This window comes from Diuraphis noxia, unplaced genomic scaffold, assembly GCF_037042655.1.
Source record: "Diuraphis noxia isolate RWA-SAM2 unplaced genomic scaffold, SU_Dnox_SAM2 contig0001, whole genome shotgun sequence".
Classification (NCBI taxonomy): Eukaryota; Metazoa; Arthropoda; class Insecta; order Hemiptera; family Aphididae; genus Diuraphis; species Diuraphis noxia.
In genome coordinates this window covers 25,336,622-25,356,395 of record NW_028301711.1, presented here as the reverse complement: position 1 = coordinate 25,356,395, position 19,774 = coordinate 25,336,622, and the positions used below count along the sequence as shown (strand labels likewise).

Here is a 19,774-nt window from a genome sequence, read left to right as displayed (position 1 = left end):
ATCAAAAATTATACAGTAATTTTTAATTACAATAAAATGGAAAAAAACTTGATTATCTCTTAAAAACTGTCACTGAACTCAAAACATCAAATGAAAAAATTATTTCATCTTTAAATTCACATAATGAAAAATTAAAATAGAAAAAATGTTTGATGATTTGTTTAAAAACTTCTCTGTTCTAATGGAGGAAACTCGCGATCTCAAATTAAAAATTATAAATATTGAAGAACGTGTATTATGTATAGAAAATAATAAATCTCAAACCCAACATTCTTCATTTGAACACGATGTCATTGAAAATAGTTAATGGATAGACAAGTTAGATCAAATAATGTAATATTATTTAATCTACCTGAAAATTAAAATTAAATGACTAAATGACTTAGAAAATATTAAATATATTTTTACTGACTTAAACGATAATATCGGAGATTTTAAGTTTTCTTGTCTCGGAAGAACTAAATCCACTATCCACGATAGACCACGACCTATAAAAATTCGTCTTACTGAGCAGTCAGATGTATTCACTATTTTACGAGCACAAAAAATCTTAAAAAATTCAATGAAATGGTAAAATATTCACTTCTCTTTAGACAAAACAACCAAACAGCGAAATGAAATAGCAAATCTTAGACACATGTTACAAAATCGCAGCGAAAAAGGTGAATTAAATTAAATTATCAAGTATGTTAAAGCCTGATGAAATCTCACCATTATTTTTAAGAGTGTGCATTCATACTCACTCCAGCTATAACCTCTATATTTAATAAGTCATTGTTATCAGTAGTTATCTTTCCAGAACAATGGAAATCCTCATATAATAAAACCCCGATTTTCAAAAAAGGCAACAGATGCTTAATAAATAATTATGGTCCTATATCTAAATTGTCAATAATACCTAAATTATTTTCAAAATTGGTAAATAATTTTATTACACTTTTATGCAATAAATAATTATCAAATGACCAACACAGATTTAGATCTTATCTTATTCTTAATGACTAACAATTATTATAAATATTTTATTATACATATTTATTATGTATAAATTGAATTTAAAAAGATATGATGGCTTTAGCACACATCATTACAAACTATATGCGAAACTATCCATCCAATATTTTAATGTCCACAGGAAACTCTATAAAAAATATTGAATTTTTGAAATTATTTAAATACTTTTATAGCGAATTCTAAAAGAAATATTAAAAAAATTATGTTCTAGAAACAATATCAACATCTCGTTTTTATTTCATTGTATTTTTTATCATATAAGTATAAATTGAAATATTTTAATGCATGATATTAATACCTATTTGCTCTTTAAATCTTAATTTATTTTAATTATTATTATTATTGTTATATATAACTTGAAAAAAAAAATATTATGCTATCACATATTCTGAAAAAAACAAAAAAATATAATTTACTTACTAATAATGTACGTGTACAATATATTATATACACATTATATGGAAATAAAACTGTAATTGCAACTTATTTCCGTAATAAAGAAATATTATTATTATTATTATTTTTGTGGCATTTCGTTAAAAACTTCTTATACGATTAGTATTGAAAAATTGAAGGTAGTTTGTGATGTAACTGATTGGATAATCGAAGGATTGTATACCTACATCCAATACTTTGAAGAACAATTTATTTTTTTTAGTTATGATTTTTTTACCAAGAAGTTTTATATTACGTCTTCATAATAATATAGGCACCGCATAGATATATTATGTATATTGTAATTATAATATATCCCATTATGTACGAAATGAATAAATATAAGTAACGTACATTTAACAATATTTTGTTACTATATATAATATATATATATATATATTTTTTTTTTAATCAAAATACTAAAACTTAAAGGCTTTGTCCAGTGAATTTTTACTAATAACTTTTCATTTTACTTATTTACCCGATAAAATGTAATACATTTTTGTTATAAAAAGCAGGTATATAAAGTGTGTTACATTATTAGTACTGGTACATATACACAGTGAACATCAAATATGGTAAAAAAAAAAAGAAAAAAACATACTGCCATTATATACACGTATTGTAGCCTGTAGGTACTATGTATTTAAAAAAAAATTTACTATGCCGCTAATAAGATGTCATAATTTCTGTACATGGAAAAATTTTCGCGTATATTGTTTGTTGAATAACTTTACTATACCTAGGTGTAGTATAGCTAGTTTTTCTTTTTTTTTAATGAAACGCAAAAATAAACATTTGCCCAAGCTGCCGTCATAATCAGTACTTTAGTTTTATTTGTTTTAAACGCCCCTACGTCAGAGGATTAATTTGGGTAGGTACGTCAATTATAAATATCATAAAATAGTTTTTGAAATATAGGTCAAATAAAGTTTTTAAAAAAAACTTAATTTTATTCGACATCCTAAATATATTTACATATTTAGGTAACATATTTTAAATTGTTAAACCTCATAATAATGTTGTGCATTTGTTTTCTTCATGACAAAGGTGAAGATTACTGTTTAATTTATTTTTCGATCGCAATTTGCATTAAAAACATTTTTTTTTTTCACGACCATATTATATGTATATTAGACAAATTGAGTGTTAATAATATACATAGTATGTAATCGATTTAAAAATCGATCTGTCATACATAATTTATTACCTAAGTCCGTGGGCCAGTTCCGAAACATATTATTATAATAATAATATAACAATATTTTAATGACATTATACCACCGAAAAGAAATACATATTTAATCAATCTCAGCTGTATTCTGTATAGATAATGCAAATTTTCCATTGATGTTGCGGATTTCCCCCCAGTATAATACCTACCATGCGAGGACAGATCGATAACTATTATCTTTACACCATGGTTGGTAGTTATCATTTGTCATTGTAACGTTCCATTACACACTTATGAAAATACAATGTAGAAACATAAGTTAACGAACAGTACTGATAAGCTATTATTGATGCATAGCTATTATATTAAATGATTTTAGAAACAGGAAAATAACGAAATTCAGCACCTGCTTACTACGTTTTTGAATATATTTCGTGATCAACTGAATTTTGTAAATATATTTCTTTTGAGACGATTGAAATTTTTTCAGAGATAATATATATATAATAAAAAAAAATGTTTGTATTATAGATAGACATAGTTGTAATGCCCATGCAACAATTTTTATGAGAATTACTTCTTTGGATTTTGATTGTTTTCATTAGTTTCAAAATATTTGTTTTGTTGTCGTAATTACTCCAAAATAATTTACTGTCTCTACGTCAACGCGTTGTGCAGTGACAAATAATCAATGACTAGACGTTACCTTAAAATACCTGTGGGCTAGATGACAGGGTCAAATAATTGTCCTTTGACCAAACATTTGTGATATTCAAAACATTTAATAATAATATACTCATTTCTCAGAGAGAGAATAGTCCAAAATGCAGTGATAATTTTTGTATTCGATAAAACGTACAATATGCCGTCGCGTGTAAGTGGTCCTCTACTTAGGTCAATGGGGGTGGGCGGTGGCCGGGTACGGGGTAATCTGGTGAGACGGTTTGACGGGTATACGATAATAAAAATAACAAAATATATGCGCCACCGCACAGCTAATGCCAAACAATTTTAAAATAATTTAGAATTTATGTGCGCACGTTGACCTTGAAACGGAACGTAAAAAAACTGATCGTGTATCTGCATCCAACACGAAAATTATGTACCTAACATGATAATATTATGTATTTTGTCACGGAAACGCGTGTACCAACGGTTGCCGGAAGCTCCGAAAAAAAAAATCGGGTTAGTCGTAGATGTCGCTCTGCTGTACAGTAGGTTACAAGTGGGTTACTGTAATGGATTGAATTAAATTTGAATCCAATGATATTATATCATTCTATACGAAAAACGATTCTGAGCGGAGACGGTTTATTTGTAGGTATAGGATATATTATAGATTATTAAACATTTTCAAATCTTAGATTTAAAAAGTCGCTCAAATGTTTTGAAAATTTTACCATGTCCAGGTAAGGCTAATATAAGTAAACAACCTAAATTTCAAGTTTTTACAAATGTTTTTAACCGAATTACAGCAAAACAAACTCCCAAAATTAAAATGTCTATAAATAGCTCGAAAATAGGTAAAACTTTCCGAACTTTAAAACGTAAGGAACAAAATCTAAAATACAACAAAAAAGTTTTCTTGTCATTTTTCATTTGAAGTAATATTTCTGGTAGAGAACGTCGCCCGTAATTATTTAATATTATAAAATCATGAAATCGTACGTTTTTTCTTCTTTAACCGCTTTTATTTTGAGTATTACCGTTTCGAAAATCGAAAATATGACGTCTCTAATGTACCAGCTCAAGAACATTACCTTTCAGAAAAATGTTACACTTGATACTTTTGAGCAAGTTTAGAGGGAGAAAAAGTGTTGACAGAATAAAAAAGAAAAAGAAATAAACATCATTGTAAAACCAATACATTCCTCGCTCCGCTCAGAATCTAAAAGGTAAAAAAACTGACCGAGATTTGTTGAAGTTCGCTTTCGCTTGCAATTGCACACACGTATGTGAGTATATGTCGTTATTATACCGATTTTTAGTTTTCAATTTTTTTTTTTTCCGTTATAGTGCTCATGCAATGCGTAATAGTATTATTACATTGTAGCACGGTCGGTCGCGTCACTTCATTCTTTCAGTTTTTAATGTTCTTATCTCTCTGGAAATATATTTTATGCTCGCACACTTTTCGTAGTCATAATTTTGTTTATGAGTCTAATTTGAAAAATTATTTTATGTTTTTAAGTGTTACTGAACAAGTTTTTGCACCCTTCTAATTTTCTTTGTCGTTCAAAATTTCACCCACGTGATGATAATATAATTTGATATCTTTGTCCATTTTTAATTGACTATAGTTATTGGCGTTATCCACGTTAGCTAATATTTTTATCAAAATAAGTCGTAACGTGTGGGCTATGCATAGACTACTTTTATAATAGTAAAAATAACTGTCCTTCCCCTTGATGAATCGAAACACTCAATTAACCCATTTTAATTTTGCTGTTACTTTTTTTTTTTAAATTATTTATTAAAGAAATAACCCTCGGCAACTTGGCCATTGGGATAAGATACATTTTCTTGTTTTTGAAAAATGTTACATAATAATAATAGAAAAGGTTTAATAACAATAAATGTCTAAATTATATGAGTATAATAATTATAATAAGGTTGTGTTTTTTTAAATGATTAAATAAGTTTGCCCAGTCCTGTCTTCTGGAGAAACACGAATATGTCTGGTGATTGCAGAACAGGTCCCAGAACATCGTATAAATCGCTAGATAGATTATTGCGATTTTTTGCATCGAAGAATGCAATTTGCTTTTACAGTTGTCATCAATAAACACTAAACGTCTACAACAATGGTTAAATATAAATATCAATAAACGCCTCTTAGGCATAACTTCATAGGTTCCATCGCGTCATCCCGTCATTGTTATTTTCAAACACATTGTTACTCATTTTTAATTTTAAATTTTTATTATGAACCTATCTAAAAATGATTTAAACAAATTGATTTTACTTGCCTAAAAATTGAAAATTACAGTTATACTGTTTAAAGAAATATTACCACAGAATTTTAAAATTACACGAAATGTACACTTTTTACTACTATTTCACATTTATACGTCGAGCGATTGTTACTCATTTACTTTGCTATTATTAATTGGTAGATATAATATTTTTAATATTGAAATATCAATTAATTTTTAATTACCATAATATGTAGGCTGTGTTGTATTTTCCCCGAATAAGACTTATAAAATATACTAATACTATAAAACTAATATTATATTTATTTTTGTCTGTTGAAACACTTTACTAAAATTATTTATCATACAACTAATATAATATAATTATTAATTATACTTACAATAATACGTGCATTTTGAGTCATATTATGTCGTTGGAATGAATACAAATAATATGTACTTTAAAATATCTTTGTCCACTATTTTGACATTTTTCATTCTTTGAAATTTGATTAAAATGTATACTTGGTATTCATTATCTATAATGATCGAGAAAAAATAGAGAACCTCGTTAGGTAAATGAAGAACATTTTAGTTTTCAATTGTGTTCATTTCGTAAGATAGATACTACCGTATAAAACCCTTTAAGATATTTTGTGAATTATTTATAATTTATTCTGTTTATATAATAGCACATTCAATAAATTGTGTTCTTTAAACGCTTATACATACAAAACATAGAACATTATATTATTTCATTTAGGTATTTAAATAATTTTAAAAGACTACTAAATAATCTAAGGATAAATTTTAATTAAGTTGAACTTTATAGTTCATTAGTGCAGCATAGGTCATTTTTAAGCAAACGAAGTAATTAAACATCGGTGACATTTCAATGTTTAAATTACTTTAACAATTTATCTTTGGATTTTTAAATAATCTCCCTATCGCAGAGGTGAAGTCAGAAATCAGAATTAAATTCTGGCCGGAGAATCGTAGCGTTTTTCCTGCATCCGGGCCATGCTCTTCTACGGTAAGTATATTTAGAGAATAAGGACATGTCAGAGCCCGTACTAATACTATACGAAAATGATTTATACTCAAAAATAAGCTTATTTTCACCCAAATAAAAGCAGAAATAATTAGAACTATAATACCACCCATTACAGTTGCGAAAATATTCAGTAAAATATTATCTGCTCTTCATTTAAATTATTGAGTTTAAAATAAACACAAGTGTTTTACAGGCTATACGTTCGAATGAAAGTTGTTAATGACTTTTTTTTATCGACTTACTCTTTATTATTTTCGTGAATCGTGATTATTGCGATGTTACTTATGATATAACCACTGCACTTATCAGAGAACTTGTGCATTTCTATTTCTATGTCCAGCCGGGAAATTGAACACATTGTTATCACATGCCCCAAGCACGCAAGATTCTTAAAAATCATATTTAACTCTACCAAGTCTTCAGAGAAGAGAACACAACTGCAATCAGTACATTCTTCCTGAATATAAACTCAAACTATCCACTGTAAACAGTAATAATAATTATGTAGTTAAATTCATACTAAACTGTATTGTGTATAATATTTTTATTGTTGTTTAACTTTGGATTAAAGTAGGCTAAAAACCTGTGTTGTCGAAGCTTTAATAAACTTATAAAAAAAAAGTGTGTGTGAGTGGGAAAATGTTCATAATTTATACACCCATTGCGACGTCCGCGTGTTAAGTATACCCACATTACAATATTATACGGAACGAGTACATCGTACCTGTGTAACATAAAATTACAATAAACCGGAAACATGCGTCTACAACACATGGTGATTCCTTGGTCAATAACTTAATTGTTTTTCAGATTAGGAACACGCTAATTTTTTTTATAGCCTTTGGACATTAAATTACAAATATCTCCATTTCTAAGTATTTCTCTTCAACATAAGAATCATAAATTCAAAATAAGCTTTTGGATTATGCGCTGAGCAACGGTTGTATAGATTATATTAGAACTTGTATCGTGAATGCACAATATTTTGTAGTTTTAAATAATGCTTTTATATTTTTGATTTTCTAAGTGGTTTCTGTATTATAATATTAGAAAATTAAATTATGTTGATACTTTTAAGTGGTCAATGTAGTTGACTATTTCTAGTATTTTTCCAAATTTATTGAGAAAAACAAAAGAAAATAAGGGAAAAACAGACATTTTCATTAATACCAGTTTTTAACAAAAACGGTGTTGTGTATCATTGTGTAATTTATTAAAAATCAATAACTATAGATACTCAATATTTTCACCAAATCTTTGTATACACATTTTATTCACATGATAAGATTTTCAAGAAATTTTAATTTCGTTTGGAGGTGTTTACTATGGAAATTTAACATTATAAATTTAAACATGTATCAACAAAAATGTTCGCTTTTTAAAAAAGTATGAACATTTTAAAGACGGTAGATCGTAAGTTTTATTATATTCAATATCTAAAATACATAATTATGGGTTTTTTTAAAAAGAATTTTAAATTCAAATTTGACTGAATTCGATATTTAAAAGAATAATGATGGTTTTAGTTATTTTATTGTAATTCGTTTTTGTATGTGTGTGTGTGTGTGGATCTTAAAACTTTTAGTTATATTATTGTATTTTATACACAATTCACAATGAGATTTTCAAAACATTTGTATTTAAGTTATTGACTTTTACAGTATGTATCGTATTAAAATGTGTATAAAATGTTAAAATAAATTAATTACTATAATAACTAAGATCAATGTTATAGACGGATGACTGATCGTCTCCGTACAAAACCACTTTTTGTATTTATCATTGAATTCAAACTTAACACATTTATTATAGTGACCAACTAATCAATGAAACGAGGCACTTACTTTTGATTTCTATAGATCAGAGTTGTTAAATATTTTTTTGCAATGCAGTTTTTAGATTTTCAAAAATCCCAAGTCACATTTATTTTAAGAAATAAAATTCAGCATTTATATATAATATTTTAAAAATTTCTTGTATTTTTTCATCTCAGTTATTGGTTCGCGATAAAACTAAATACCCCGTTTACAATATTTTTGATATACCTACTCGTACGATAAAAAAAAATATATACTATGCATAATACACGTATTCAAAGTGCATAATATAATAATAGATTTATACCTCCGTAGGTCATAATTTACATCATATATACCTAATACTTTAATATGAGAGTGTTGTGTTAAAATTTCTAGGAAAAAGGTACGTTTGTAATACATTTATACGTAATACTATTTAGATGCACTTGTGGATTTCGCCGTCACAAGTACGTTTCCGCGTAACTATATTAAGAAACTGCGTGTTGTGCATTTCTTTTGTTTATCGTCATAATTATTATTGTATAATTTTTCTCGACAAACCGCGTTTAAATCCGCACTTGACGATATAATTGTAACACTTGCACTGCGGCGTTAAGAGATTTAATCCTCATCGTGTATTGCTGCCTATTATAAAACATTAAATGAACTGATTCAATGACTTTACCTAGTTTCACATACGTATTTTAATCGGCGTGTTTTCTATCAGAAACAACTTCTATTAGGTACCCATGGCAATTTATCATTACGCCAATAAATTATTTTATTAAATTATTTTGTAATGCTATCTGTTGCTGTTTGGGTTAGTTACACGGAAATTGTATTGTATTTATAATTTATATCGCAAAGAAGCGAGTCTCGTTCTGATTTACACGGCTGGCTCCAACGATCTAAATGCTGAATAGGTACGATGCAAACATATTTTTGATGGAAATTTAATGCATTTTTGTGATGTGCGTTCATATACTCCACCACCGAATTGAGCGAAAGGTGCAGCAGATCGTTTTGTCACTTCCGCTACAGAATTGACATATTGTTTACGTCCTAAGAGTTTATCATTTCACGCAAATTTACAGCACACTATGCATAATAATCATACAACGTAAACAAGGCGACCATCTTGATGGAAACGAGTCAATATTTTAGAAAATAGATGGAATTACAAATTTCGTTTTTAATTCCAAAACCGAACACTTACGATCTAAGGAAATATAAGAAAATTTTTTATACAATCTAAGCTACGTGCGTTTCGTAAAATATCACCTGGTTATACCATACCGTGTCTGGTTAGTGGTAAAAAATGATCACTCGGTATCTGCATATTTTAGTCTGAAAGAACACTATTTATAATATCGTGGTTTTCACTTGATCTATTGCGAACTATTTGTCCATGGAGAACACATAAGACCACTTAAGTGGCATATACATTGTACAGCTATAAAATTACTAGACTTCGATAACAATTTACTTTTAACCCTCACATAACGATCTATTGTCCATTCTTCGAACCTACGACCTTTCTTTGAATTGCAGGGATCCTCAAACGACTATAATAAAATTATAGTAATGACATAAAAGAGAATTTGCGTCGCAGCGTCATGATTACCATTATTAAACTATACCAATAATACTGTAATGATGATCAAACGCCACGATGACATTATCAATAATTATGCTGCGGAAATCTCTAATCTATTCTTACAGTCCCTGGTAAAAACAGAAAAAAAAACTCATGACCGAATCAGTCGCGTTAGGTAAGTAGGTATAGATGGATTTTGGGGTATATTGAATGCTCGAGGAGATTAGCACCTTTAGTTTTGGATAGCAGTAAGGTCTGTGGACTGACTGAAAAAATAAGGGGCTTCAGTATCCCCTGAAGTTTTTTTCAATGAAATTGCAACACTGTAGCTAAGTTAGTTGCAGTCGTCGCATCGGAAATCCAGCGCGTAGTGACCGTGGGGTGGTTGCGAGTCGACTTCTTTCACGGTTTTATCTCAGAAAATAAGCCTCTTCTGAAAAATAAATCCGGGCATATTGCACGTTGTATTTATACAGTTGTAGTAATAACTGCGTGATGGGCGGCGATTGCATCACGACATACTATTGTCGGCGCAGGCGGATTTCGACGTACATGGAAACGGAGTCTTCCGGGGGAGGCGGCGACGACGCGATAAAAGTAAATGACATAATATTCGTATAAGACCCTTGCATGGGGTCGCCCATTTTTTTTTTTTTGGCTTTTCATATACCGCATTTATGTACCCATCATATACGACAATATGTATATAGTATATGAAGTACCTACATAGGTAGGTATATAATATTATATGGGGCGCTCGAGAGTTTTTATCCTCTCTTCAGCGGTATGCATATGGTTGAAGCGTTCATGTATGTGATGATAATAATAATAATGATATGATGTATACGGCGTATTTTCATCATAACAAATGTACGAAAAATTAAAAGCTGACCGATCGGAAAAGTCAATACGGTGACGACGGGTTCAGGGGTATAAAGTTATATACAGGTGTCCGACGAGGATTTACCCATTGCGATATCTTACGAAATAATGGAGATATCAAACTTCTGGGTTAAGATTCATAAGGATATGAACTACAATTTCTTCATTTTTAAATTTATTTTAATGTTTTTGTAAAAAATTTAAGAAATATAATTTTTTATTTAATTATTTCCAACAAAATTTAAAGATGGAAATTTTGTAGAGTTTATTTTCCTAAAAATATTGACGTTTTTAAATTTTATTTTCATTAATTTCCTGATTTTTAATATTTTTTCTAGTTTTGAAGAAATAAAATATGATTATAAATTTATAACTATTAGGAACACGGAAAATATTCGGCCGGCCGTATGGGAATGCGCGCGGCGTGGATGTTTGATAACATTACGATGTTAAATAATTCGCAATTTTTGTCGAAACTAAAAAAAATATTAAAAATCAGGAAATTAATGAAATTAAAATTTTGAAACGTCAATATTTTCAGAAAAATAAACTCAACAAAATGGCTATCTTTAATTTTTTTTGAAATAATTAAATAAAAAAATATATTTTTTAACTTTTTTACCAAAACATTAAAATAAATTAAAATATGAAATAATTGTAGTTCTTATCCCTGTGAGTCTTATTACAAAACCAGAATTTCGATATCACCATTATTTCGGGAGATATCGCAATGGGTAAATCCTCACGGGATACCCTGTATATATATGTATCCACAGCAGGGACTTGTCGTCACCATATATATATATATACGCATTTCGTTAGTAAGGTGGAGGCGGTGACGTAATAGAATGAGAGAAAGATACAATCACGACCGTTGAGTTCCATTAGTTTTGACCGGAAGTTTTGTTTTATTATTATTTATTTATTTTATTACCGATTCTCACTAACCGATCTTGTTCAACACTAACAACAAACGTCATAGTTTTCGACTACATATTATTATATTTATGTATGTAGGTAAGTGTATACAACCCGTCGACCAGTTGTATATAATATATTATATCATTTTAATATTATTTTATTATAATATTATAATAGTTAGTGCTGGTGCGATCTAGTCACGACGACGGTATATTAACGGCGTGTGTTAGTTACGTGAACAGCATTACAGCATTATGGCAATCGATTGGAAACTACTCGGAAGAATAAAAATAATATGATTAGGTGCAAATTATGGAGACAGCACGAGGTCTAATATATCTGCTGCACCAGCAAAACCAATCGTACTCGGGTCCACTGCAATCCTGCAGAATCCAACATTTTCGCCATTTTCGAAAATCGTCTTCGTCACCCGTAATATAACGACGTCAGGTTTTTAAATATATAGTTACAAATAAAAACGTCATATTGCCATTTTTGTTTTTCAGGGAAGCCATTTTTCTGTTTCATATTTTGGTTAAATATGTAGTATATTGAAAAATAAATGTATAGTGTACAGGACACAGGTACTAAAAAAATGTAAACAAATAGAAATCTTTGTCTTTTTCGTGATAAACTTTGCAAAGGTCTAATAAAACGCTTTGTTTAAAATAATTATTATTAATGTGAATGACGAATCTCATTGTACATTACCTATTTTGACATTTTTTATAATTTTTTTATACCATACGTTTAGAACCAACATTTGAATGTCCTATTCTTACAATACGAGCAACGTTTTGGATCAAAATGGCAGTGATACATTTTGACTTTATTCTACAATGGTAATAGTACGTTTTGAAAATAAAGCACATTTTCAAGTCCGTTATAATTTACACAATTTTGTAGATGCAGCAGAATTTTTATTTAATGTTTTTTTTTTCTTAATATAAAATTGTTATGTGTAACTCAGTTTTGAAAAAAAATGGCAATATCACGTTTTGGATTGTAACCGCACAGTCCTAAATCCAAATCCTATGCGATAAGAACGTGTATACGTTATACGTCACGTTAGTTGACACAACCGCACCAAAATCGGCTCATCCGCTGCCGATTTTATTACCAGGTACCGATACCATATTGTGTTTTTCCAGCTTCTGCGACGGTACAGGCAGGAAAACTTTAGATTACAATTTTCCAATTTACGTACCGACAAATCTACAATCCGTATAACTTTTTGTTCTATAATATTCATTTCCTTGCCCGGATGAATAATTCAAAAACATTTTCGCGCCTTGTTTGTTTACAACAGCTGAAATATTGAACTCGATGCCTATAAAAATCGTAATTTATTGCAGTACTTATATTATGTACCTATATTAATGCTTTTTTTTTCGGGGTGCGCGTCATTATTAGATTTGTTCCGTTCACCGTTGTGTTGGAAGATAAGTTTTTTCCTTAGCCGAATGTCCTCACCCGTAACTTTGCCACGTATATAAGTCGTGAACTCTGTCCAATTCGTACAAGATAAATAAATTGCAAGTGTTGTAGTGTCCAATTCCCATATATACTATAAATTACTATGTATGTTATTGTAAGTCGATTCAAAGAAAGTATGGTGTGTTCGATCGCTGAAAAATACTTACAATTGACTGACAGTTATTTGAAATTTGTTTATTATAGTAATATACAGGTTGTTTCTTGTATGTGGGTACGCATTTACGTTACATAGGGTGATTTACCAAGGTATAGATTTCCCCATTCTTTTCTCCAATAATGCTGCAGTTACTCAAAATCGTATTTTAACAATTATTGAGGTTTTACATAATGAAAGACCAGAGAAGATACAAACTTCTGTTTTCAAACGACAAACCCTCTTTTCTACCGTACTTAAATTATTTTGTTGAAAATATTACCAAATTAAAGTCGATACATTTTTATTGAATTAATTTTTCATATTAAGTATAATATTGTAAGTCCATTATAATAAGGTTTGGAAGACATGAAGATTAAAATTTCAATAATTTATGGTAATCAATCAATATTTATAATTTATGAAAATGACCAATTACAATAAATACTAAATCCAATATTATACATTAAATATTTGAAATATTTCATATTTTTATAAAACCGTTCTAAGGACTATTAAAATATAATATAATATCATTAATCTAAACATTAATTTAATTCCTGTAAAACTAGTTGATTGAATTTTGAATTAGGTCCATCAAATCTTCTAAAAATAACCTTTTAAATAGGTAGTTTACAATAAAAAATGAGGGCTTTCATTTGAAAATCAGAAGTTTGTATACTACAAAAATTTCAATAATTTTAATAGGTAGTTTACTAATAATAGTAATACTATAATATTTTCTTTTTGTAATTAATAAATGTCAAACACTTAAATTTGAATACATTTTTTATTAAATGAAAAATTGAGAGCGAGCACTGAGCGTGCTTAGTGGATCATCATGTATAATAAATTATTATACTATATTAAATACAGTCTGGGTATTTCTGTCAACAGAATTTTTTCTTAAGTTTTCTTCAATATTTTACTGTACAACCCTTGTATACAGGTCAGATGTTGAATATTTGAAAAGCTACCTGTGTAAGCTGCAACGGGCTTTTTTTGATCCCAGTGGAGACCTTTATACACCATGAAAGTGGCAATGGCGTTCACCTCAGCAAACCAACCCACACTCGTGATTCTATCGGAAACTAAACAACACTTTCTGTGTTCGTCTGTAAAACCCGTGGATTTCCCTTTAGAGCTTAAAGTAAATCGAAAAAGTATATTTATTGCAAAAGCGAGTTTTCCTATTTTATTATTATTATTATTTTAGAAATTTTACTTAGAAAACTATTCAGCCGTTTACGTATTCAACAAATTCAATAAAAAATAAATATATCATATTATATTATTGAGATAATATTTGATATTTTACAGCTGCAGTCTACTAAATTATACTTCCGCACCCGCTGATACAATATGATAGTAGATTAACGCTTAAGTAACTAGTATTAAAAATATTCATAAAAAAAGTCGCCAGTTCAACAAATGTGTTTAAATGCACAAATTCCTGTAAAAATGGGCTCAAACTCCCCAGATATATTTTCTTGAAAAAAAATTACTATCTATGACATACAGGTGCGATATAGGTTGTGATTGATTTAAAAAAACAGTATTAACTATTTGTGTGTAGGCAATAACAGGTTTGTTTTTAAATTTCGGTCTTTAAATTTAATCACCACCCAAATCGAATGTCGTTTAAAAGAAATCTGACAATTTCGAATTTGAATGTGCAAATTGTTTTTTATTTTGTGTTTCAAATATAAAACTCCAGGGTTTTTAACCCTATTCAGAAAATTCTATTCAAACACAATGATTCGAGTTTATATAATATTATTATAATTTAATTTTAGTTACTTTATTGTATAAACAGTATTATACTATAAAATAATAATATAAAGGCTGTATAAACATTGCAGGTGTGAACCAAATGAGACGAGTGCCATCCGTTACTGCAGTAAATCATATTATTTTATCTTTATTATCCTTTAGTGTTAGTCTATATATAGTAAGGCTAACTTTTTTCATTACATAATAATATGCCTTGAAAAAAATCTAAAATCTAATATATTATGTTATTTTAATCACGTTTCGTTCAGAACATAATATTATAGCTATACACGCTTAGCCGTGTTACTGATTCTTGAAAACTTTACACTTTACAGTACGTGTGTATTAAACGAAAATAATATCTCGTTCATGTTTTTAGAACAGTTCAATGTTTTTTTTATTTTTTTTTTTTTTATGGTCCAATAACATTTTTTATTATTTAAGTACTAAATAATTGTCGAATTATAATAGTTTTCACTGAAAGTTCTAAATAAAAAAAAAAAAAACATATTTTATTAAACAATAGTAGAACATTTTTTTATGCAGTTAGACCCAATTAGAGACGGGTACAAAGGTGTAGGAAGTAAGTGCACTTTTATCACTATTTAGTCTGTAACAGTACCCATTTCTAAAAAGCATTTTACATTTTTATATAGGATATTTAAGTGGTATTCTTTAAAATTACATTATATGTTTTAAAATAATATTCATACGAGCTTTGTATTATACTCAGGTGCATAATATCATTTGTCTACATCAGCGTTTCTCAATCTGAGGCACGCATACCACTATTATAGTATATGGAAAGAATGAATCACGCTTCATGAAAACAATAGACTGTTATATTTACATTAAATTCCTATTTCCTATTTTATTTTCCATTAATTGTGCATTAAACGCTTAAACTATCATAACGTGAAGTTCCTAGGGAAATAATTTTCCATACATATAAAATAACGTACTCATAAACATAAACATTTTAAAATTATGTAGGTGCTACCATATATGTAAAGGTTATGAACCACTGATCTTCATAAAATGAAACATTCGAGCGCATACAACGTTGCATAGAACATAATTGCGTCATATTATTATTATATTATTATAATACAAATCATAAATAAAAACATAACTACATTTCCAATCTAAACCGTGCGACCTCGCGGCCTACCTGCGATTAATACCTACCGAAACTAAGCAACAACTCAAAACGACAGGATAACGTCTACCCGTGTAATACAACCCACTGGTTTCAATAAATTACATTAGAAAACTATTTTGTATACGAAAAAACCACGTATGGTTTTCGTCCTGGGAAATCTACCAGCGACCGACATCGATGGTTTCGCAACTAGAATTTATTGAATTCCGAAAAATACGACTCGCGGGTAGACGTTATTTATTTATACGCTGATCTAACCATATCTCTGACCGTGCCAGACGATCATAACTTACTTATTTATTAGTTTTAATAAATATACAAATGATAATAATAATAAAAAATTCTATTCCATTACGCACAGGATATCCGCCGTATAACTACGCAATCACCGATGATAATATCGTTGTTAAAATATGTCCATTCGGTTCAGAGAGGACGCAGATAATATTTTTGAATCAGTATAAATAATAATAATAATATATATATATAATTGTATAAGATGTTTCGCCATATTATTATTAAATACAATTGCGGTGTCGTGTACACTGTACAACTAATTAATGGATTTACTCGAAAATTACACGTTTTGTGAACAATGAAATAATAATATCATAGGTATAGGTAGTATAGAAGGATTTGAGGATTATGATTTGAAAAATAATACGACGTCCGAAATTATTTTAATAATATGTATTTTGCGGATAAAATATTCATAGCCGAAACGAGCAGCTGAGCTATTTGCATGGTAAATTTATTTATTTATTTATTTTGCTGTTGTTGATGTTGGTCTTACGAAAACAATTTAATGGTCAATTACTTACGATCCTATAAAATATAATGTAATATTATTATGTATAATAGCGTATCAGAATTTAATTTTTAAGCTTTAACTACAATTATTATTTATCGATTTATAATAGACCCCCTCAAACACATTTCGGACGACGCGACGCAAAACCGCCATCGACTCCCACAGTCACTTGCACGACCCAATTTTGATTTTTGTACACAAAGCATTGGAAATATAAAGCAACGAAAATTGCCTAACCGTAGAACGGAAGCATTAGTTTTATTATTCCCAAGTGCGTCGGGCACAAATAATGTGGAAAAGTATATATATATACATACGGCTGGCTGGGTGAATGAATATGCGATAACACACGAAAGTGGACGGCCCAGTCTCGATCCAAAGACATTTTAATTTGTCATCACGATGGTGTCAAAAAAATAAAAATAAAAAAATAAAAAAAATAGTTATAGTAATAATATAAAATAACACGACTTTGTCGTCAGTGTCTTTATTACAAGCCATTCACTCATACACTCAATGTAAACAACACTGTCAACTTTCGAATCGATGTTTTGGCAATAATTCTCAAACGTCCTAGCCATAAACTCCGAGGTTCAAATTTTAAGTACACGCACATTTACATCGGAATTGCTGTAAGTTGTTGTTGTAGTTGTTTGTTCGAGGGGGGCCGTTAAATCGGCAGCGTAAAGACGATCGGACAGTGAAATTACAAATCTTTTTTTTTATGTTTTTATTATTTCTTATCATATAACCGCGATTTATCGTTATTGTGTCTCATCTTCACATGTCTATAATGTAGGTTGGTACCTATATGGTTTATACTGGCCATATTATATATTATGCATTATGACTAGCTATCTACCACACTTATACGCAGTACTTGACTTAAGAAAAATATCGCAGGAATACTCTGATGATGACGTATATAAAAAAAAAATTCATTCCTTTGCAAATAGTGCTCCTCGTTTTTATAATATTAAGTTAACTAAACAGTGGAATACAAAATTACAATTTAGATAAGTTGCTTATCTTATCTTTCCTAATTACATATAATATTTTGAAACTTGTATGTATGTATATTATACATGTGTCTACAGGTGTCAATAATAATGTCGTTTGGAGTCAGGGTTTCTCTAATTGGTAAAAACATAGTAAATATTGTATTTATTTTTTTAGAATGAATTTTAATTTAAATTTTTATCAAATTCTATTTATTCCTATGGCTTTAATGACTTAAAAACGTAAAAATGTAAAATAACGCAAAATAAAAGTTATATTTTTTAATTCCTTGATGTATGAATTTAATTTTATGCTTGGAAAGCTTTGTTTTCGGACATTCAGAAAAAATGCGATTTGCATTCAAATCCATTTCCTAGTCATCATAATCTCAACAAACCTCTCTGGATTAGTTAGTTCACACTATCTAAACATTAATGTTCAGCCATCGATTTAAAATTGTCATAATTAACGTCATAGAGCAATTTTAGGTGGAGTAGGAGGACAAATCATGAAATTTCGTAATATAGATCGAGTTTACCTAAAGTTGTTTGCACTATATTTTTTAGTGACTCAGAAGCTTCTGCCATCTTCGTACTTTCTGATCACGCTATGCATCAAAATTAAGTCTTATATAGATTGTCGGGAAAATATGCAGATTTAAAATACCTAATATATATTTTTAGCATTGTTTCTCGAAACTAGATTTTTTAGAAACACAATAGTTTTCTTGTAAATTTTGAATAGATCACGGTTTTAATCAAAAGTAAGTTGGAATAATCGAATTGAATACCTACAATTTATTAGTAATTACGACAATATTAATGCACCTGTACGTGTCATATTGCATGCAGATATTTATGATCTCTTGAAAACACAATGCACGAAAGGGCGTCGCGTGTGAGACATGAAAGTTAAGTGGAAACATCTATAATGACAATGTCCGCTGTAAGTACCTATACTACCTATACAGAACACTACCAATCGCAGCTATATGTATAAATATTTAGTGTATAAAATATATGTATAGTGATTTTAAGACCGCCCAGAGCGAAATTCTGAATTCTGAATTTCGAAAAAAAAGTTTAATTAGAAACCAACCGAACGTCGAATGTACATCCTATTGTATTGTATCGTGCGAGTGGGTAAAAAACCAACTATAAAATGTATAACATACGCGCATGCATATAATAACTGAACAAACATAGTATTATTATATGGTTTAAACGGCCAAAAAATCATACATGGAACACACACGCCCTGTGGCGTGTAAATGGATGAAATAATTTATGCGCCAAGGTTTTAGGATTTAATTCAAATTTGATGAAATTATTATATATTCGGCGGGCAAAATTAATAACAAACAAGCGTCGCTTGTATGCATCATCGGTCGGGCGTGGGGTATAGAACATAATAATAATAATAATAATATTATTATATTGTAATATATTATTATTATCGGTTACATGTGTTCGATTTATTGGTCTGTATATACGTGCATGTATATTAAACGTTTATTTTCAAATCCAATTGCATCATAGGATCGAAAATTAAAAAAAAAAATCGAAAACCACGACTATGGGTGCATAAAGTTTAGGGCGACGATGACAA

At 29.1% G+C, this 19,774-nt stretch overlaps 1 protein-coding gene and 1 pseudogene across 1 annotated transcript in view; both read left to right on the top strand.

Annotated features, from left to right (window-relative positions):
- LOC149060369 (limbic system-associated membrane protein-like) overlaps window positions 1–19,774 on the top strand; it is a 589,994-nt gene that overhangs the window by 40,800 nt on the left and 529,420 nt on the right. The window lies entirely within an intron of this gene.
- On the top strand, window positions 36–700 carry LOC107173544 (uncharacterized; annotated as a pseudogene).